Source organism: Podarcis melisellensis, assembly GCF_964234715.1.
Source record: "Podarcis melisellensis genome assembly, chromosome: 8".
Taxonomy (NCBI): Eukaryota; Metazoa; Chordata; class Lepidosauria; order Squamata; family Lacertidae; genus Podarcis; species Podarcis melisellensis.
In genome coordinates this window covers 41,262,982-41,285,704 of record NC_138540.1, presented here as the reverse complement: position 1 = coordinate 41,285,704, position 22,723 = coordinate 41,262,982, and the positions used below count along the sequence as shown (strand labels likewise).

The 22,723-nt window shown below is 40.7% G+C and overlaps 1 protein-coding gene across 3 annotated transcripts in view; it reads right to left on the bottom strand.

Annotated features, from left to right (window-relative positions):
- The window catches only part of ANKRD11 (ankyrin repeat domain containing 11), a 201,096-nt gene extending 179,122 nt beyond the window's left edge, over positions 1-21,974 (bottom strand). For 2 of the 3 annotated variants that reach the window (XM_081920142.1, XM_081920144.1), the window contains exon 1: positions 21,599-21,974. The gene's annotated coding sequence lies outside the window, so the exon portion shown is untranslated. The remainder of the gene's footprint in view (positions 1-21,598) is intronic. The other variant, XM_081920143.1, reaches the window with a different exon arrangement.
- Between the last annotated feature and the right edge of the window lie 749 nt (positions 21,975-22,723).

Genomic DNA, 22,723 nt, shown 5'->3' with positions numbered 1-22,723 from the left:
TTTCAAGAGAGCACTTAAAAAAAAAAAAGACAAAGCATAATGCCTCTCTCATGTTACACTTCTATTTCTGCCATAGGGATCTTTTGCAATGCTAAACAGAATGGAAGCTGCAAGTAATACAAAGAAGAAACAAAGCAAGTAAAGTGATACATTTTATTGGGCCTATTTTTATGGGAAAGACTGTAGAAGCTTGCAAACTTTATATGCTGTAAGCTGCCCAGAGTGGCTGGGGAAACCCAGACAGGTGGGTGGGGTGGTGGTGGTAATAATAATAATCATAATAATGTAGAAAATATTAGTATCCTGCATCCTTGATTATTGTATTTGTATCTTGCCATGCCTCCAAGAAGTTCAAAAGGTTATCCCATTTTATCCTCACAATCCTGCTAAGCAATTTAGACAGAAATATGGCCTGAAGCAATCTACAGTGCTTCATTGTTGAAGAATTTTAATCCTCATTTCCCAGTTCAGGTTCAACACTCCAGTCACTATACTACAGTAGTTAGAGGATTGGATTGGAACCTGAGAGACCAGGGTTTAAATTCCCATTCAGCCATGAAGCTTACTGCGTGACCTTGGCCCAGTCACAACTTCTCAGCCTAGCATACCTCACAGGATTGTTGTGGTAAAATGGGAAGATGGAGAACTACGTATGACCCTCTTGAAGGAAAGGCGGGATAGCAGTGTAATAAATAAATATTTTAGTTGGGTACTTAGTGTCTAAAAAGCTAATTCAGATGTCTATTCCAGAAGTTAGGAAAGAGAAAAGAAGCAATATGCATTTTATGTTGAACAGAAGTATAATCTTAGAATGTGTCAAAAAAAATGGGGGGGGGGAATCTAACACTTCTGAAAATTATCTTTATAACAACTGATACTCTTATAATATTTCAGTGAAATGTACATGGAAGCCTTCATAGAGGTTCTATTTGGCAAAAACACTCGTCCATCTGAAAATTCTACCTTATTCCTTTTAAAGAACAAATTGTTGCAGAACAATGTTGATCTTTTTAAAAAAATGCCACAACTCAAGAAGTTTATTTTCATTTACGTTAGTGCAGGCTTCCTCAACCTTGGCCCTCCAGATGTTTTGAGACCACAATTCCCACCATCTCTAACCAATGGTCCTGCTACCTAGGGATCATGGGAGTTGTAGGCCAAAAACATCTGGAGGGCCGAGGTTAAGGAAGCCTTCATTAGTGTGTTCACCCAACAATCACAGTGTATTTCATCCACTGATTAGTACCAAGCACTTATGTGTATTCATTATTTTCCACACTGGTCTGCTCACACTGATATATTTCTGGTATTGTTGCTCCAATTCTTAATTCTGAGATTTTGCATTGCTGACATCCAAGCAGCACCCTGAAAAATACTGAACTTCAAATGAAAAGGAAAACTGCAGCTATAGCACAGAATATCTTAGAGGCTAGGTTTTGGTTTCAAACAGACTGACAGCTTTTCTTGCACAGGCACAGTCCTTTATATACTATTAGCAATAAATGATTAGGGAATCCTAAGTAAATAGGCTCATGCTACTGAAAAATTAATGCCCCAGCCATCTGAAACCCTTGTGCCAATCCCTACTTCTAGTATAACAGAAGCTAACAGAAAGCGAGATGTCACCAACACCACACTTGATGGGATATTGGACTATTGGACTATTCCAGCCACATTTGCAGCACATAAATATGCTGGATTTATAGTATACTGTAAATAGGGCTTTACCTCCCTTTTTGTCTGGAAACCGAAAACAAACCTATATTGTATGTGAAATTGTGTGTAATTTCCTTTTATTAGAAACAAGTTCTTGTCAGATGTAAACAGTGTTTTGTGGTTGTTTTAGCAAAATTCTAGCCAAAACCAGATCCCTCAAGATGACTCATTTCAGCCTGCTGACCAACTGAATAGTCAGTTACTCTAATACAGGAGTTGTATTCAGCTAAAAAGAACTACTGGCAGCTTAAAAAAAAATCCTGAGTGGGGTACCCTGGATAAGAGGGAGAGTTTACAGAACATGCAACTGTTACTGAGAAGCATGCCATTAAATGCAGGGGTGGCAAACATGGTTCCCTCTAGACATTGTTGCACTATAACTCCTATAATTCTAAAAAAGGTTGTCTGCTAATATAAGAAAAATAATAATAGTAATCTTTTAAAAATCAAAACAAACAAAAAATCACCAGCTGACATCAAGGATAAGATTATTTGATTAATCTCAATATAAACAAATAAATATAAGCAGTCCAAACAAGTATCTTAAATAAACAAAACATGTAGAAAGGGCAACAAGATCTTTAAAAAAAAACAACCCTAGGTGATAAAGATAAAGGTATCCCTGACCATTAGGTTCAGTCGCGAATGACTCTGGGGTTGCACGCTATAGGCGAGGCGTTTGTCCACAGACAGCTTCCGGGTCATGTGGCCAGCATGACTAAGCCGCTTCTGGCGAACCAGAGCAGCGCAAGGAAACACCTAGGTGTTTACTTTACTTTGCAGAGTAAATATCTTACAGAGCCCACCTTTGTTGTTCATTTTTAGTCTCCCTTCCACAGGAATATAATCCTATCATCCCTGACAATTAACCACAGATTCTAGGGGTGATCAGAATTGTAGTTCATAAACATCTGCCAGTTAGCCACCCCCAATTTAAACTAAAATTATTCAATTATTAGATTTGTCTAAAATACTACAGGTAACTTCTCTATCTGATAATTATGACATTTTTCATTAAATTACTAGAAGGTAGGCTGGACCACAATGTGTCAATCCCTAAAAGAAGACTGAAAACATGTACGGAAAGTAATATTTGTTTAATACAATTCTAGCTTTCTCAAAAAAAAAAAAATTCATGAAAACTGGAACTTACTTCCCCCACTCTCCATCCAGCTTCTGCACACTGGATTATCTTTAAGGTAAAGGTACCCCTGCCCGTACGGGCCAGTCTTGACAGACTCTAGGGTTGTGCGCTCATCTCACTCTAGAGGCCGGGAGCCAGCGCTGTCCGCAGACACTTCCGGGTCATGTGGCCAGCGTGACGAAGCTGCTCTGGCGAACCGGCACCAGAGCAGCACACAGAAATGCTGTTTACCTTCCCACTATAAAGCAGTACCTATTTATCTACTTGCACTTAAGGGTGCTTTCGAACTACTAGGTGGGCAGGAGCTGGGACCAAACGACGGGAGCTCACCCCGCCGCGAGGATTCGAACTGCCGACCATGCAATCAGCAAGTCCTAGGCGCTGAGGTCTTACCCACAGCGCCACCCACGGATTATCTTTGGTCAAGCTCAAAAGGCTGCCTCTGAACTTTATGGGTAAGCATACCTACATTTATTCATGTTGATATATGCATGTAAAGAGAAAACTGAAAGAAGCTAAGTACCTAAAGAGTATGAATCCTGATTTAAGGAGCTCAGAGAATGTTTTTGACAATATATGTATTGTCTACCCCTACAAGCCTATACGTCAAATACTTAGAAGCTAGCAGTTATTCGTCTAAAGCCAGCTAGTAAAAATTAACATTTGCTTGGTGTATCTCTGCTGAGCTGACCCTGACAATGCAATACAAATTAAGATAGCATCTAATCTACCTCAGTGGTACATAAGGTATCACTTTAGCAAATAACATATTTAGACCAATAAGAGATATATCACTTTACAATAGCCATTTGTTTTGGTTTTACATGGGTATCCTTGGCTCACAATACTGGACACCAATACATTAATGCCCCTGCCAAATGTGGTGGGGTAAACAATTGCTTTGGGTAAAGCATTGTCAGTGGAGGTGTCCTGGTTGTGGAATGCCCTCAACTGGTGCCTGTGTTGAGTGTTTTTAAGCACCAGGTTAATACCCTTTTTATTTTGTGAGGCTTTTATTTTCTAAAGCTTTTCAGCAGTGCCCAAGGTATAAAAGGGAATCAAAAAAGCAAACATGTCAAAGCCCTTTTTAAACCTTGGGCACTACTGTTGTTTTACATTACCTTTGTTTCTATATTTATGCAGTATTTGTGTATTTTATGGTTTAAAAACTGTACATTGACCTAAAATCCTATTGCTAATGAGCAGTATAAAATGCTATAAATAAATAATAATCTTATTTCTTTACACACAAAAAAGCTGCAAAAACCCATTTATATCTGGCTTGTTTTAACCATTAGTTAAAGTGGAGATGGGGAACCTGTGGCCCTCCAGATGTTGTCAGACTCCTATCTCCATCAGCCCCAACTAGGATGGTCAAGTCAGTGATGATGGGTTTTTTTCCTCCCAGCAACATCTAGAAGGTCACATTTTGCCAACCCAGTGTTAAAGGCTCTGCCTTCAAAAATGCAGATAATAATACTTACTTCCCCAGATCCTACAGTAGTTGGTATCAGCCTTCCACTCATACAGTTCATGTTCAGCTCCACACATGAGCAGGCTTCTTCATGAACACAGTCCCTTCAGAATGAAACTCAGACTTCTGACTTTCTTGTCCGTCCCCCCCACCATTTCCACAATTGAGGCTTACTGCTAATGTGCAGGATGCAAAGAGGTGTGAAAATATTGCTCTATGCTTCTACCCATTTTTGCACTACAGAGGCCTCCCCTTTTTCACTGCAGCCTCTAGTCAATCAAATAAGCACACCAGAAATTTAGGGAAATGTTTTGTAATAGCTTCCAACACAATGAATCAGCCACATTCAAATGGGGGGATCCAGAGTATTCCCAATGAATGCATGTGGAAATACTTGGATAAACAGAAGATACTTGCTGGATCCTACCTTTATCTGTTCAGACTATTTTTCAGCAAGAAAAATAACATGATTTTGGAAGTCTACACAATAACATGAAGCACATGACAATCAAGAAAGCTATTCATGCAATGATTTTTTTTTTAATTTCTACTATCCCAATCCTAAATATCATCCTCTTTCCTTTTAATATAAAAAATTGAAACAAAACAGATGCTCGAAATTAAAGACAAACACAACTTGTTTTAGTTTGTTATAACCACACACACCTAAGGTACATAATATATTTGTTCTTTCCTAAAAACTATGCAATGCACTTTGAAAAATTCCTTAACAATTAGCTGAGGTGGAACTTGCAAAGAGCAAATCTTGCCACTGAGAATAACCTGAAAGGAGATTTTAGAGTTCACATGATTTAGGCAGGATTGAACTGCTTTTTTCTATACATAGCTTTCTTGTATTGTGTACATTTACAGTTCTGGAGAATTACACAAGCTGTCCTTTGCTGATCTTAGATCATGTCTAAGGCTAAAAGAAAATGTTGAATTAGAACAGACTGTGCTCCATCAGCAAGCAATGTAAGGCCCACAAACCACATGCTGAGATATTTGTGCAGCCCACAGCTTCATGAAAAATCCTTGAAATCTTTGCTTTTTTTAAAAAAAAAAGTTTCCAGCTCACATGACTAAGCAGACAAACTTGAATACATGAAGGCAGTTTTTATTAACAGATTTGTGCAATATTTGTGCTATTTTTCAATATCTTATTCTCTGAGCCTATAAAATATCCTCAAGAACTAAATCAATTTTGAGTACCAAAGGTATTAAGTTACTAGGACTCTTGGTCTTTCATAGGCTAGCTGAAAGGCTGAAAACCATCTACAGCAGGGGTCAGCAAACCTTTTCAGCAGGGGGCTGGTCCACTGTCCCTCAGACCTTGGGGGGGCTGACTATATTTTTGGGAGGGAAATGAATGAATTCCTATGCCCCACAAAGAACCCACATATGCATTTTAAATATAAGGACACATTCTACTCATGTAAAAACACACCGATTCCCAGACTGTCCGCGAGCCAGATTTAGAAGGTGATTGGGCTGAATCCGGCCCCCGGGCCTTAGTTTGCCTACCCATGATCTACAGGCCTCATCCATTACTAATGGTCTCGCATCACAACAACAACATATGCAGATTCACAATATGAAGCAACCCACATTCTGCAAAGTGGCCCATCACACAGAACAATTTGCCTGCCTGTATTTTGTGCTTTGATTTAGTACTGTGGGCCATGATTTGCCCTTCTGTACTAGCAAGCGAAGACAAGATCTGTTCTGTCACTCTAAAAGAACATGCAGTTTTCAGTTTGATTTATTTTGCATAAGAACTCCATTGCTCAAAAAAAAAACCCACCTCAATGGCCCTAAAGTTAAATATATTCCAAGTTTGACAGTGTTTTTTTACAACTACAAACACAAGGAAGAATGAATTTCCTTCTAACAGCAATACCTAAATCACCAACATGGTAATACATTCTCCACATAAGAACAAACGGTAGTGCTTTTAAGGATGAAACTATGATCCAATAGATAAAGCAATTGTTAATTTACCGTGAGTACTTTTTAAGGTATCGTTTTTAAAGGTATCTTATAAAACACATGAATGCAAAATCTTTCCTGTATTTCACAACATTAACATCTTCCACCAGAGCTCCATGACACAGGAAGAAAATACTACTAATCAAGCTATTTGATATCATGAATATAATATAGAAGATTTCAAACCCTATCATGAAAAGATGCTGTGAAGATTCTAACAGCCAGTTTAAGCACCCAACTCTTGTAACAAAAGAAACTGTTCATAAAATATCCAATATTTACATTCTGAAAGATGCTCAAAATGCTGCAATCATGTTATAATTTTATGAAGTACATCTCCAAACGGGGTTCCATCGCTGAAAAACTGCAGCATGACTAACACAGCTCCATTATAAAAGGCAATGTAACCTAGCACTTGTTAGCAGCCAGTGCAACACTGGACTGAGTTTCCATGACAACCAGGGGAAAAATATATAAAAGCAAACTACAGTTAAGCGAAAATTACACTCCATGACAATACATGCAAAATGCAGGAACATTTGCAGTACAGCTTTTGATGAAATGCCCCAATGTACAATGTCAGTGAAAAATAATAATTAACTACAATAATTGCCAAGACTTTTTTACCACAGTTGTTTGCCTCCATTTGGTGTAAACACCCTTAAAGTAACAAAAATAAAGAAAATAAAACCATTTGCACCTGCAATACACCAAGTTGTTGCTTTTTAAAAAAAAATATGGCAATTTAAAATTTGTATATTCTAAGACTGCAGTTTTCACTTCTGTAGACAATGGCTGGTAAATAGGTTTGTAACTTGCTTCCTAGGAGAACATATGGCTTTGAATTATATATTAAGATACTGAGAATTCTGGAATTGGCTGGAACAAGACATTGTTTTCATTGTTTAAGGACTTGCGCTTTGAATGTCTCCTGTTTACAGGGTAGTTAGTGCCTGTTTAAATAATCAAGAATTCCACAAAGAAAAAATAATAACAACAGTAGACCAGGTATGTCAATTACACTGACAAGTCAGACAGGCAGAAACCTATAGCAAGGTCATTTATTCAAACTACTCATCAACCATTTTGCTGAGATCAGCAACAAGTAAATGTGAGCATAACAGTTTCTAATTATTTGTTTATATTTACCCTGCTCTTAAATTTCAAAATTCTCCTGGAGCAATTTACCCAAAAAATTTGAACCAAATAAAACATACACTCATTAAAAATATTTCAAAAAGAACTAAATTCACATTAAAACAGAGTAAACCAGAGGTAATCACCACCATAGACATTTTATCTTGGACTTCATCTCCAAAGGCAGAAGGACTCAGAAAAGAATCTAAACACTGGGACAGTTTTGTGTGAGAGCATAATCTGTAAACTACACTGAGTCCTAAAACCACAGAATTTAAAAATATAAATGCAATCTTTTTGAATCATGTCCAGAAATGACCCGAGAATCAGTGTGGCTGCTTTAAAAACTAGTAATAAATACCGGTACTCCAAATACCCAGGGCCAGTCAGCAATCTAGTTTCAGTACTTCTCACTGACTTATTTTTCTGAATAGTTTTCAAAGGGCATTCCCATGCACAACACATTACTCTAGTCTAAACAGTATGTTACTAGATCATGGATGCTGCATCCACATTCCGCATCCGAGACAGGCCACAGCTGGCAAACCTGTCTACATTGGTGAATGGTGCATGTACCCTTAAGAATGCAAACATGATCCTTAAGGGAAAAGCATAATCCTATCCAGAACAGGATGAACACCAACTTTCTGGTCAGAAAACACCCATCAACAAACAGTACCTCCACATTATCTGGATTAAGCTTCAATTTATTAGCCCTACTCCAGCTCATTAATCATTGCAAACATTGGTTCAGAACTTCAACAACTTAAATGGACATGTAATTTGTAGAATTTTAACAAGCTGGGATTTTTCTAGCTACAGTACTTATATCTGGGTAAAGTTGTTTTTTTTTCTTGTATGTTACCATAAATACCTTAATAGATAGATTTAGGTAAAAAACACACCCAAAACCATAGCTTGTACTGTATTCCACATGAAACTGTCAATATTCAAACATTCAGTTTTTTACTTTATGCATTACAGATTTCACTCTCACATTGCTAACTACAAACAGTTCAACCATTTTGAGGAGCATTGTGAGGAGAGAGAATATTAAGACACTTCATGTTCTGGAAACTAACAGTGCCTTGAATCTACAAGGTTCCTGACACTTATTCCCCTGCCCTGTCCACTACCACTGTACATAACTCACCAGACCTGTAACCCTTTATTATACTGGAAAAGTTACATAGGGCTACCCTGCCTACCCTGTTTATAAAGCTGTTCACTGGATAGCACCAGAAGCATATTATTTTTCACGAAGCTTAATGTTTAAACATAGTTACTTCAATATTCAGTGATGCCTCGCAAGACGAAATTAATTCGTTCTGAGAGTTGTTTCGTCTTGCGATTTTTTCGTCTTGCAGAGCGCGGATTCCCTGGGTATTAACAGCTTTAAGAAAAAGGAAGCAAACTCGCAAGACATTTTCGTCTTGCAAATCAAGCCCATAGGGAAAATCATCTTGCGAAGCAACTCAAAAAACGAAAAACCCTTTCATCTTGCGCGTTTTTCATCTTGCGCGTTTTTTGTCTTGCGAGGTACCACTGTACGTACTTGATTGGGGAGCAGAGATTAGATAGGTACCTTCAGTAGCTAAATATATGAAGCACAATTTGATGCAAATAATTGAATGAGTAAATATAAGGTGTTTAGAGGAGTTCTGTAGTATAGTACACTCTTAAAAGAACAGCTTACATCATACAATGCGTGTTACAGATTTGCTCCACCAGCTTTCTCCCAAGTACTAGCCTCCAGAGCTTCAGGCCGTGGGATCCGACGTTTGTCTATGGACAGCTTTCAAGGTCATGTGGCTAGCATGCCTAAACCGCTTGTGGCACAACGGGACACCAAGAGAAGTGCCAGAGCACACGGAAACGCAATTTACATTCCCGCTGCAGCAGCATCTATTTTTCTACTCGCGTTGGTATGTTTCGAACTGCTAGGATGGCAGGAGCTGGGAGAGAGCAATGGGAGCTCCCCCCATTATGCAGATTCAAAACACTGACCTTCCGGTCAGCAAGCTTATTATCTGCCCGATGTAACATAGTGAGCGCAACTGAAACAAAATAGCATGCACACATGCTTCCAACATTGTTAAAACTGCCATGCCAGAGCAATAGCAACAAATTATGTGTTTCTTTGTGTGATTTTTTTTTTTGTTCCAGTTTGACAAGAGTGAAGTTTAAAAAAATTGTTTATATGTTTAAAGCTACACCCTGCTTTTCTTTGCAGAGCAAATAAAAAGTCACACTAAACCAGGTTGGTAAGGAGATATGGCAACAGAATACTAGATACGCCAACAGGTTGCTAGACTGACTACACAAAAATAAATACTCTTAAGCATCTGATCATGTGATGAGCTGCTCTGTTGCCCAAGTGGTCAGAGGCCACGGTTGGCCTTGTGCCAGTGTCAAGATGACACCCAGTCACAGTACTCACTCTTAGTCCCAAAACAGTACAGTGTCATAAGGACACTGATGCAAAAAGAGGGCAGATCAAGAAGATGAAAGGTATGTAAAGCCTAAGTTGTCCTTTTGTACATTAATAGAAAGGCTCTGTAGGAGAAACGTTGCCTGGGAAGTTATCCAGACCCCTGCCACTCAGAGACAGAGGGCAAGGGCTATTATAGTACAGTAGATCAATAGAATCAGCTACCCAATACTATATACAGATATAGGACATTTGTACTATGCCACAGCAGAAACCCAAGCAAAACAAAATCTTTAAATTACACAACCATATTTACAGACCACTGTTGCCTGCCTTAAAAGTATGTTTTAGGACTACAGCCAATACTCAGATGTCAAATAACTCCAGAGTGGGGGAGAACTCAGGCTGAATAAATAGCACTGTTGTGACACAGTGGGAAGGACATTTTTTTCAGTTGAAATCCCATAACGATTCACGTATCAAATTCTGAAATAAGCAATCACCAATCTATCAAAAATAGCTCTTCTGAAATTAATGCTCTGTCTTAACTAAAAATAAATACAAGAAAGGAGAGCTAAATGCATGTACATACATTGGTCTTATCTTTTAAATAATTGGATTATATATTATTAGGGCTTTGGCATGAAAAAACAAAGCTCAATGTCAGCAATAGCATCAGTGCAATGCAGTGGCCACCCATAAAATCTTGCTTTAACGTTTGTATTGTGTCATTACCTCTTTCTAGGTGCTTTGGAGGTCAAACTGGAAGCCTTGGAATATGAAGGAGCCTTCAAATTAACTACAGAAGCACAAATGCTCCAGAAATTCCTCCGGATTGAGGAAGGAAGACAACAACAGGCAATAGCATACAATCACCTGGCCTCCACCAAATGTGCATCTAACTGCTGGCATTGTCTGAAATTAGGGATCATTTGCTTATTTCTAGCAAGCACTAATTCAGTGTTTCCCAACCTTTTTTGGGCAAAGGCACACTTGTTTCATGAAAAAAATCTCGAGGCACACCACCATTAGAAAATGTTTAAAAAATTAACTCTGCGCCTATATTGACTATATATAAAGTAACTCTCTTTAATAGGAATCAAATAAACACAAAGAAAGTATTTTATAATTACTTTATTATGAAATAGTAAGTAAACAGAAATATGAAAAATTATAAAATACTTTATTCATTTACCTTTGAGGTTTGTCTCATGAAAGTTGCCTGTTTCTCCGTGTTTTCACGCAGGCGAACAAAATAGTCCGCATTCTGGTTTTGAAGCGAAGGGTGTTTCGTTTGGAGATGGCGTTTAAGTTTGCTTGGGACCATAGCACTGTTAGCTAGCTTTTCACCACACACCACGCACAGTGGAGTTGGTTGGTTTGCATCTCCGGTGAAAGTAAATCCAAATGAAATATAGCTTTCGCTATATTGCCTTGTGCCGGAGAATTTGCTTGAGCTAACCATCTTTGCTTTCTTTTCATGCCCACTCATACTTGGGCTCTCATCTGGCTCCAAATTTTGTTCAGAGTCCAGTTCTTTTCTTTTCAAAAACTTTTCCATCACTGCAGTATCCGGCCATCCAATTGCCACTGACAAACGGATACAGACCCCTTTTTTTTACAGCACAGCTCGCACAAATGTACACGGAACACCCTTTTCGAATTAAAACACACAGTCTCACGAGAGCAAGGAGCAGCGATTTTATATTTTACAAAAAGAAGTCGCTAGTCCTCATGGTGACAGGGTGGAAAATATTTAAAAGCAGAACCACCTTGAGGAAGGTGGAGCCATATCACATCCGGGCAGGAGGCCTAAATTGGTGGAACGCTCAGGCCCCGCTTATTCAAAGAGGACACCAGGCAACGTCTCAGGGTATTAAGAACCCTGAGCTAGATTAATGTCCCCAAACGTCATGGTTTGTGCCAACCTACTGACACTCCACAAAGCTTCTTAACCATGTTTGTATGGAAAAAAAATGGGGTGCTGCGGCTCTCCCAACCCACTAACTACCAGCATGCTTCAACACAATGCCGCGCGCGGCAAGAGCCCAGGCTTTCTGATCCAAGCCGCTTTCCTTAGCGCTTCCGGGCAAAGCCGAGCACATGCTACGAAGCGCCCACACGTGTACGAAAAGTCCTGGCTCAGCCGCGAGTTGGCGCAGGCAGATGCCGTCCTGGAGGCAAAAGCCGTCACGTGGGGATTTTCTTCCTCCCTCCTTTAAATTTGGAACGTACGGCGCGCGCTCCCTTCACACCTAGGGGGATTCCCCCCTCCCCTTCCCGCTCTTTCTCTCTCCCTCCCTCCTTTGGCGCGCGCTCCCTTCACGCCTAGGGGGATTCCCCCCTCCCCTTCCCGCTCTCTCTCTCTCCCTCCCTCCTTTGGCGCGCGCTCCCTTCACGCCTAGGGGGATTCCCCCCTCCCCTTCCCGCTCTCTCTCTCTCCCTCCCTCCTTTTCTCCACCCACACGCCTCCCTTTACGGCTGCTCTGCGCGTGCGCGTTGCTGCGACGCTCTTCCAGTCTTTCCCTGCACCGTGGGAGGTAAGTGCTGGCTCCTGACGCGGGTGCGTGCGGCGCCCCCTCCCCCCCGACCACCTTCCTCCCACGGCACACCAGGCAACACTGGGAAACACTGCACTAATTGTTTCAGAAAGCAAAAAAGAAGAAGTAGTTTACAACTGGAATAATAGTTATACCTAACCACAGTGATACCACTAGTTTAATCTCAATTGCATCCCTGCCTTCCTCCAAGAAGCTTAAGGTGCAGTATATTATGTCAGTGCATTTGATCCTCACAACAATCCTGTTAATTAGTTTACTAGTGTTAGAAACTCAGAAATATAATCTTATATATTTATAAGGTGCCCAATGGCACCTTAAACCTAGGTTACAGTCGCCACAATGGAATACCCCCCATGAAGTTTGTTGCTGTTGTTTTCATTTCTATACCACTTTATATTTTAAAGAAATTTCAAAGTGGTTTACAAGACATTAAAACATAAAATAAAACAATTCAAAATAAAACAAATTCAAGTTTCAAGGAAAATATTTCAGATCCTTCTCTAAATTACATTTTGTTTTCCCCAGAAACCAACCTGGTATTTTGTGGTTGCAGTTAGACCTGTGCCAATTGCAAAACATGCCTAGCACATGGCTGATTTCTAACACAGGATTAAACAGAGAGGACTGACCCCAGTTACTTCAAGGCTAAACAGGGATTTGAATTCAGGTCTCTCAAATTCATCCAGCGCCCTGCAGCATGTTAGCTCCCCATGGTGAACAATTCCCATGCCATGTTTGTACAGACAGTGCAATAACAATTCATGTGCTATGTAGTTCTCTATGTCTCAGTCAGAGCAGACACCATGGGAAGGCTGTTTCCAATTACATTTCCTTTATAAGTCTAACATACAACAATCCTTAGGTAAAATCCTATAGCAAACTCAAGGCAGTCAGTTCCCAGAAACATTTTTAAAACATGCACTACACCCAATATTGATGGATGGACACATGATCACTTTAAGCTGACAGCTCAGTAAAGGATCATATATACCGGTACACTAAAACATTGAAAGAAACTAAATTTCAACCCATCTGGCATGATTTTTGGAACTACTATATGTAGAATTAAAATACAATTCATGGTATGGCTCATCACACATATTGAAATACTAAGTCACTTAAAATATATATACTGTATTGTTCTTTTTTCCTTTTACTTATGATCGTTTTCCCCTCTTTTTGTCTCATTTTCTCCTCTTAATTTTTTGTCTTTTAATCACTTTCTAACATTAAATGCAATGGGCTTAAGAAGGAAGGGGAAATGTTTGCATTCAGTAAAAATATACAGGCAACTTGATGTAGACTATCATGATTATTATTTTAATTGGAGCTGGTAAGGATTAATGATCTACTCCAAATCACCCAGAGACCTTCCTTCTTCTGCCCACCATTAATATACTAATCCTATGACTGGGAGACGGTCCAGAATGGGTTGTCATTTTGAATAACTACAGGAGACACCGGAGATGCAAATAAACTCTGATTTAAATTTAGGGAAAGGGGTCAACATACCAATTCTTTTAATGATTATGCTTTAGTAAAGCTAGTCACTCAATAATTTACAAATTTCTATAACAAAAAAACACTGGCCTTCAACCATTTTAAAAGTATGAGATGTTCAAAACTAATTTTTAGTCCATCTCCACTTGATCAATTCTGGAACATCCTCTGAAATGTTGAGTGTCCTCCATTTTTCCAGTGTGAACTCCAGTTAGCACACACTGTACACCTCATGACTGGATTTTAACAGTGGCATGCTGCTGCCCCCACAAACAATTTTTTATTTTTTTAAAAAAAATCTATTTCCTATATACAGGCCAGCTGCACAGAGGTTGAGAAGCAGTGACATTAGTTAGCTATGGTCACCCACCCATCCTGGCAATCTACTCCACAATGCAGAGTTCCTTTCTCTATTGCATAAATATATACAAATATTGCCTGGTAGCTTCTTCCACATGCTAACATTACAGTCCACACATCTAAAAAATGTCATATTTTTACCAGAAGCATATCCAAAGTTGGATTTTTTTTTTTACATGAAATATCTGATAGTAACCAAGATAAAAACCCTGCCTGTGACAGTGAATTGAGATCAAAAGCATTAACCAGATAGCTTTTTAAATACAATATGTGATTTTATAAAATCTTGCATAATTAAAGCAGAATCTACGCTTTAAATTTTCTGTATATAAAGCAGGCTGAGTACTAGTTTTAACCAACAGACCCTTCTCGACTTTCTTTAAAGACGCAAAGAGACTGCCTACAGACTCCTTGAGGATAAATAATTCAGAGCCTAAATGCCAAGGGCAGTGCAGCAAACTGGAATGTTGCATTTATCCAGATGGCAGGGACAAAGCAGACAGTCGTGTGTGTGCCTCACATCACTGCATAAAAGCAACTGCAAACGTGACCTGGGAAGGCAATGGGGAGAAAATACTGTTACCAAAGTTCTCTCTCAGCTCTTGATCACCAATACTACTCACTGTATGTCTATGGGACAGTGAATGATGATATCCCAACTGATCTATGCTCGCACAATTTTGGTCTATGCTCACACAAATTGTGTTGAATAGAACATACTTGGTTCACATAGTGAACTAAAAAAATATTGCAGTTTGCTAGGAAATCTGACAGATTTAGCTACTGCTGAAGTTGCAAAGTTTGTCATGGAGGCTATTTTTCATATCTAAAACTTGGTTTTAGATAATGAAAGGGGGAATTGAAAATGAGATAAAAACTATTCATAACAGCAACTGTAGGCTCCCCAAAATGGTATTTCATAACTCTACAATGCGGCTTAAATATAATCAAGGTGTCATGTAAGATATGCAATGTAAGCCTTTCAGTTTTTGAACAATGATTAGGTTTGTTTAACCAAAGATCACAACAAAAGCTTCAGAAAAGAAGAGACCTGGATATCATGTCCCATAGATTTATAAAAAGGATAGGTGGTCAGGTCTGGCCTGGCTATTTGAGTTTCAGTGTTATCCTCTAAGATAGCAAGCCCCATCAGCATATTTACAAAGTTGTAAATTTATTTGAAAGCACAACCAAAAAATGGAGAATGACGAACTGACAAAACAAGCTTCTGGAACACCTTTTTTCCACTCTGGGAAATATTTGTTACTCTTTGCCTACCTCTGGGACAACTACATGCAGAATTAAAACACGTGATTATATGTGTGAAGTATCTACATTAATACAACAAAAAACCACCATTATTTATGAGGCGATCCTTTTCATTTGTAACTCATCCGGAGAAAATTAATACACACAGGAGAACTAAGAAAGCAGCTCTATTGAAGGGAAACTTACTGAATCAATCTTTAGCAGCTCACTGCAAAGTAGATCTTAAGATACTTTGTGTTGGACACTTTCCATTTACCCTCAAGCAAACTCATCAGATCCAGAGAGCTGCAATCCCACGCACACCTATTAGGGAGAAACCCTGGGACTGACTTCCAACTAAACATTTACAGTATGTCAGGCTGCACCATTTGCTTGGTAGACAGCATGCCAACACTGGCCACAGTGAGTTGGCAACAGTGAATGTAAATACTTCTGACTTTGAGAATAAAATCAATTAAAGGTCAAATTTCTAAACATATACTCAAATTCAACTGCAAATCAATTTTGACATTTATTCTGAAGTTAGTATTTGTGGCTGGGACCTTAGGTTACTTTACAAATACATAATAATTCTGAAGTATTTAACAATAAATGTTAATGTTATATTTAATCAATTGTCAAAGCAAACCACACTCACTGCTGCTCATCACCCATGTACTCTGAGGAATAAACCCAGTTTGTCAACAGACTTTTATTGAGTTCCATCGCAGCACTGGAACTCTGACCACTCCATCCATATTAAGCAAGCAACCAATTTTCCTGGACAGCCACTCTGAGAAGTAAGGGGATGCCCCTATTGCCCTGAGATCCCTTAGGAGGAAATGCAGGATATAAATCTAATAAAAAGAAATAACCTTCATCCCACAATCCTTAAAGTGATGTCTTCCAAGTTCTCGTCACTCACATCATGTTTTCCAAACCATATTCACCATCTAGGGAACCAGGCAACACACATAGGAGGGCAGATATGATGCATGGGTCTCCAATTGCTTATTAATTAACACACAATTCCACATTCACCTTAGTCACTTACAATGACTAAGCAATCAGCAAGTCACTTACAACGTTTCTACAGCTTTCTGCTTCTCTCCATTACAATGTATTCCTGCCTTGCCTATCCTTCTTTCCTGTAGTATCCTGTAGTATCCTGTGCATCTCTAACACTATAAATGACCCCACTCTTCCCATTGATTCAAACTGATTTATTTAACTTGGCTTATTGGACTTCATACGGAAACAAGAGGGAATGCCTTTAAAACCCAACACTAACAATCATAAGGAAAATGATGCCATCTGAGATTCAAAACATACTTTTCCCAAAAGCTGAATCAAGTACTGTCCCGCATACAGTCTAGCTGCAAAGTACAAGTCAGATTAAAGGATCAGTACATTTGACTACTATAGGCAGTGACCATTTTGTGTGTGCCCAATCGACACACAACTACCAGCACGTGGGTTCTTTTGGACCTGGAATAGGGCAGAATGGGGGTGGAACAGGGTTATGTGTGCTCTGCCAACGCACACGCAGCGGCCAGGAATGGAACTCCCACTCAAAATGGCTGCCACCTGTATGTGTATATATGGATGCATAGAAAAGGTTGCCCTTGAAGTAATTACTAAAAAAGTGCTGCAATATTCAGAACATTCTAACACACTTCGCAAATACTCCTGATTCATTAAATTCAAATCTACAAAGAATTCTAGAAAACAGACATTTACAAATATCATTCCATTTAGGAAAATATCCTTCCTGTCATCAGTGTCTCCAGCAACAGCAAGGCTTACCAAAATCCTAAAGACATTTATGATTCACTGAAGTACAGAAAATCTCTCCCACAAAAAATGAATTTTAAAAAACCAAGAGAATAGGCATTCCATTTTGCAGATGTAAAGTATAAATAAAAGAACAATGTAGGCATTTCGATTTCACTCCCAGCTCAGTAACTATAACCACTCATACCATATACATCCCTGTAGTCTGAACATTAACACATGCAATTGCTTCTTGATATGTTTCCTCTCACTGCTGCATTTCCCACTTAAGAATCCTATTGCTAAAAATCAGTATGTTTACCTATAACAGCACCAAAAATATCATATTTTAACCCAATGTTTACAAACCACACTTAGAACAGGAAATGAGCAAACTCAAAGCCAATCTCTGAAATATTTGCACCTTATTTGCATGAACTACATTAGAATTATATGGATCAAACAAACAGAAGTTATATAAATTTTGGTTTAGTGAAAAAAAGAAATACTGCTTTTACAGTACAGCTTGACTAAGCACAGCTCAACTAACCACTCAAACTAGCATAGGATCTGCCTGCTTAGCTCAACAGAAGCCTGAAACAATATCAAAGCAGAGGAGAGAAGCTTATAACAACATACTCATTCTATTATTTGAACAGCAAAAAATAAAGTACTTAATATTTCATCAATTTTTAAAGCTTGTATTATTGTTATATCTTGATAAGGTAAGTATCTTCAAGCAAATAAAAATATTATATTTTCATTTTACCTTAAGCTAAATGTAAAGCAAGAATTGAAGGTTTTTATTTCGTTAAAAGATTTCCCTAATTGATACAGCATAAAGAAAGCCAGACAATACTCAGAGTAGTATAACAGCGGAATGAAAAAGAAGCCTATGCTTGTGAACCAAATATTCTTCAAGGACCTATATGATCTCAATATTAGCACAGTGGAATATAATCAAATTGCACTAACTATAAAGGACGTAATATTGAACAAATTGTAACAATGCTTTCAAGTAATTCATGCAACCAGATATATGCAAAATACCATGGGGACAGAGCTGCGGCTCTTCTAAAGCTTTCCTACTAAGACAATTCCTCCCCTCCTAGCCCGAAACAGTTAACTAGCACATTGTCCTTGCCTTGCCCAAACTGATGTAAAATTTATTACCCAGTTCAATCTTGGGAGAAGGCCTAGATGTGCACAGGCTAGCCTTATCAATTCCTTGTATATAGTACTTGAGCAGAGGGCAATAACATTTGCTGCATGAGCCACCAAATCATTATTTTGTATTGTACACATTTGTGTGGGGGAGAAGGACAGGCCATGTTATCACTTGCAGTGTGTTACTAACATAAGTCTTCTCTCTGGTGAAAAAGAATTGTGTCTTCAAATGCAGACCAGATTTATCTGCCTCTGCTATGAGACCAAAGCTGTGCATACGGGAACCATTATGCTGCCCATCTATGGCAACCGCATATGAAACACTCTCATCCACACTTCCAGTCTTGAAGAGCTACTGGTGCTTTAATGTTAGACTGACAGGAGTCTCAAGAACATCCTCAATAACTTGTCCTGTTCAACCAGCTTAGGCAGTTAATTATAAAAGGGCAAAGAGAAGCATGAGAAAACCATGTGTGAACTATGGAGGCTGCCTGTATGATTCTATCCTTGTTACCAGGTAACTCTACCTCTGTGATATTCCTAAGGTTAAACAACATATCTGTATGTGGAAATCCAATTCCAGTAGACTTGGAGAGGAGAGAGAGAGAGAGAGAGAGAGAGAGAGAGAGAGAGAAATGCATACTTTCTGACTACAAAACAAAAACACATTTTAGGCTCCTTTTCTATCTAGCATACAATATACAAACTTCTCAGTTCACTTATTTTTCAACTACTGTTTTGATTTTTATATTTATATCCCCCATTTTCTCCAAGGAGCTGAAAGTGGCGTACACACTTCTCCCCCTCTCCATTTCATCCTCACAACAACAACTCTACGAGGTCGGTTGGTCTGATAGATAATGACTGGCCCAATATCACCCTATGAGCTTCATGGCTAAGTGGGGATTTGAACCCTGCTTCCTAATATCTGTGTTCAGCACTCTAACTCCCTATACCATGCTGTCTACTGATACCCACTGTTGCCCATTAAACGTGCCTCAGATATTGACATTTTACTCTGGGAATTCCCTTTCACTACAACTCTGGGAGTCATTTTTTTTTTTAAATCACAGATTTAAGCTCCCTTCTTAACTAGAAGAAACATCTGCAAAAAAAGCTTAAAATCCATTCTGAAAGCAACACCTCTGTTTGTTTTCTGAGGGCGTTTTACCCAGGAAATGGAACTGATAATGGAATGGCCATGTTGAAAAAAATAACAGAAATACTGTGAGCTGGAAAAACTAAGAAGCAAAATTGCCATCGTCCATTACAGTTGATCATCTGTGAATTAAAACTACAAAGTGTTCAAACAAAAAAATATGTTACCTAATTTTACTACATTCTTTGCCTTAGCTATTTTGTCCCCCATTCAGTTTCTAGAATTATCCCCTGAGATGCATTTGGCTTTAAAAGACAGTGACTGATCTGCTCACTCTTAATCTATAAGGCCAGGTTCCTGGTGACAAGGGAGATCTGTGTACAAACTGAGGGGGAGGGGACAAGTTCCTTCCTGCAACTGAATATCAAAACAGAGCCACAACTTTAATGAGCAGGAGCCGATCTGAACACACCAGCCCTTGTGTCTCAATGAACAGACTGATTTTCAATCCACACGCACACATCCCTCACAAGACAGCTGCTTTCTCTGGGAAAAGGGCAGAGGGCATTGGAGGGCTCAGCTCATCCAAGCTTCTTGGAGAAGGGGGGGGGCAGACGATTTGCCTTTCTAAACATGTAATCAATCCTCTTTCTTAAGAGACAGGAGGAGTGAGAGGGATCCTAAATTCTGTTTGGAGACATGCAGCTGCTTTTTATTTCTTGTTTTAAGAGAAAGGAAGACAATCCACAGAAGAAACTAAGAAAAAGAAACAAAAGGCAGAAGAGCTCTTCTTTTACACATATACACAGAGGTAACACCGACTGAAAGATGATGAAATGGGAAAAGGAAATTACCATAGCAAGCGTAATCTTCACGGAATCTATTCCAACAAATAACATCCCTCCTCCTAGACATTTTGCTAGTACCCTGGGCTTTCAACTCCATAACTTCCACTCCTTTCTGCTGTGAGTTTTACCAGACTCTGACCTCACCCCATCCCCACCCCCACTCAATCCTGCACCATCTGCCTCTGCAGCACCAGCGCTCCACACCTCCCTGTTTCAGCAGCTGGTTTCCAACTACAAAGCATCTATGCAATATACTCCATCTCCACATTTCTGCTGTGTGCCCAATCTCCCATACCCATCACATCCCAGTCAAACTCTAGAGACTCAACCCTTGTCTGTCTTTAGCAACCCTCAACCTTCCTTTCCACGTACCATTACTACACACACACACCAGCTCATCAGCTTCTTCATGAACACCAACATATTCTGCCCACTTCCTTTCACTTTTTGTGACATACAACACAGTCCTGTAGTTACCTCAACCTGCACAACAGATCTGTACCTACAACCACTAATACAGATTAGAACCTGCACCCCCAAAGAGGCAATTAGAAATGTGGGAAGACACTTGTGCATCTACCAGAGGATGAGATTGAAGGGCTTTAAAATCCCACACACCCCAATGCTCTTTGGCCACCACATTTACCACAAATGCTTATGGAAATAAAACAAAATGTTCCTTCTCACCAAAATAGAAGAGAACGTGCCCTACAATGTAATCTCAACGCCCTTTCCTCATATACAGATAGGCCTCTCTTTTCTTTTTAATCCCTCGCAAAACCCCACCACTTCGTTTTGACTAAATACCCTTCCAACCCTCCCCCCCCCCGCCCTCGACACACACAAATACACACACGTGGCCAGTATTACCCTTTCCCCCTCGTTTTCACCGTAGGCCTCATCAGTTTCTCGGGGGTGGCGGCAGCAGCTCCCTCCAGGGCGCCCCTCACGCATGCAACGTATGTCGCTCCGCAAACCCGGGTCAGGCACCATCCTAGCACTCCTTCGCCCCGCCCGCACCCCCGTCATTCGCCACCTTTTCAACACCCGCTTCTACCCCGCGCGGGGCCTCCGTGGACTTCGCGCCGCCAAGCCGGGCAGGCCCTTCGCCCCCGCCGAGAGCCCTCACTGAGGTGCGGAGCCTTCCTTACCCGGAGCGCGTGGTTCCCTGCGCCGCCGCCGCCGCCTCTCTCCCTTGCCTGTGCGCCGCTGAGGCCCGAGGCCCGTGAGGGCGAGTGCGCGAGGCCTCTCGCCCGGCCGCCCGCCTGCCTCGCTCGCTCGTTCGCTCGCCCAGGGGACAGCGGGCCTTTACGAGTGCCGGCGTCGCCTCCTCCGGCTCGCCCGCTCCATGGCCCACCCGCCTTCCCGGCGGCTCTCGCTGCCTCCTCGCTGTCCCGAGCGCCGATTCGCCAGCGGTGCCTTCCTCGTCCGCCGCGGTGCCTGCCTCGTTCGCTCGCTCTCTCGCCCAGCCAGCGCCGTTTCCTCCCTTCCCACACACACAGCCCCAGCCTCCACGGCCACCGCCGCTGTTGCTCTCGCCACCAGAGCTGAGCTTCCCCATTGGCCCAATGAGACACTCCGTCTCATTGGCTGCCGGCACAGCAACGATATAGGGTGGGACGTAAGAGAGGGAGGAGGGGTGAGCAGGGAGGAGGAGCAGCCGCAGACACCGGAGTGACGCGAGCGCGCGTGCGACGCGATTAAAGGAACGTTGCTTTTCCCCGGAGCGCGCGGGCGCAAGGAGGAGGGACCCGATGGGAGGGGGGAAAGCAAATCTTGGGATTGGGCAAACGGATTAGCGCGTCGTTGATGACAAGCGCGTGATGGACGTCACGTGTTTGAAAGGTTTTTCCCCTCCCCCCCTTCCCCTCCCTACTTCTTCTGAGCTGCGGTTGCTATGGGTAACCCATTCAGGGCCTAATCGCTAGAAGTCGGGCCTAGTCCGGGCGAAAGCCTTTTCTCCGAGCTAATCAAGGCCTCCCTTTCCTTTCTTCTCATCTTTTCTCTTCTCATTTAAATATAGCTGTCGTCCGCTTTGCTGTGTCTCTGCTAGGTTGCGAATAAATCTGCGTGGGCTCGGTGGGGTGGTTTCATCATTTCCCCAAACCCTCAAAATCAAATATATTTTGACAGTACCGAAAACAATCTATAGGATGTTCTGTCTTGCTTTCCCTTCTCATCCACCAAAAGTAAAGTCCAACACTATTGTAGCTAAATCTCTTTTGGGCCAGTCTATGCATGCTTGCTTAGGAGTAAATGCCATTTGAGTTCAGTGG